The sequence below is a fragment of the Vigna radiata genome, chromosome 6, assembly GCF_000741045.1.
Source record: "Vigna radiata var. radiata cultivar VC1973A chromosome 6, Vradiata_ver6, whole genome shotgun sequence".
Classification (NCBI taxonomy): Eukaryota; Viridiplantae; Streptophyta; class Magnoliopsida; order Fabales; family Fabaceae; genus Vigna; species Vigna radiata.
Window position 1 is genome coordinate 29989409 of NC_028356.1, and position 336 is coordinate 29989744.

The following is a 336-nucleotide window of genomic DNA, read 5'->3' on the forward strand; positions in this document are numbered from 1 at the left end:
ACAAATTACATAGTGACTCCTTAACATTCCTTACTGTAGTGTGTTTCAATTTATTTTGTCTTGGTTAAGCCTGATTGCAATGGGGTGAAGGTCTATGCTAAGGGAAGAGCAAGTGGATTTGTGGGTAGGCTGGGATGTGACTTTCCAGCAGCATATTGCACAGCCCAGGTGCTGTTGTAATCGCTTACAATGACACTGTAAGCGATTACCAGTACTAGAACTTATTTTGTACCAAAAGCTCATGCTTGCTACCAACAAATTACTAGTGGCTCCCTAACATTCCTTAATGCAGTGTGTTTCAATTTATTTTGTGTTGGTTAAGCCTGATTGCAATGT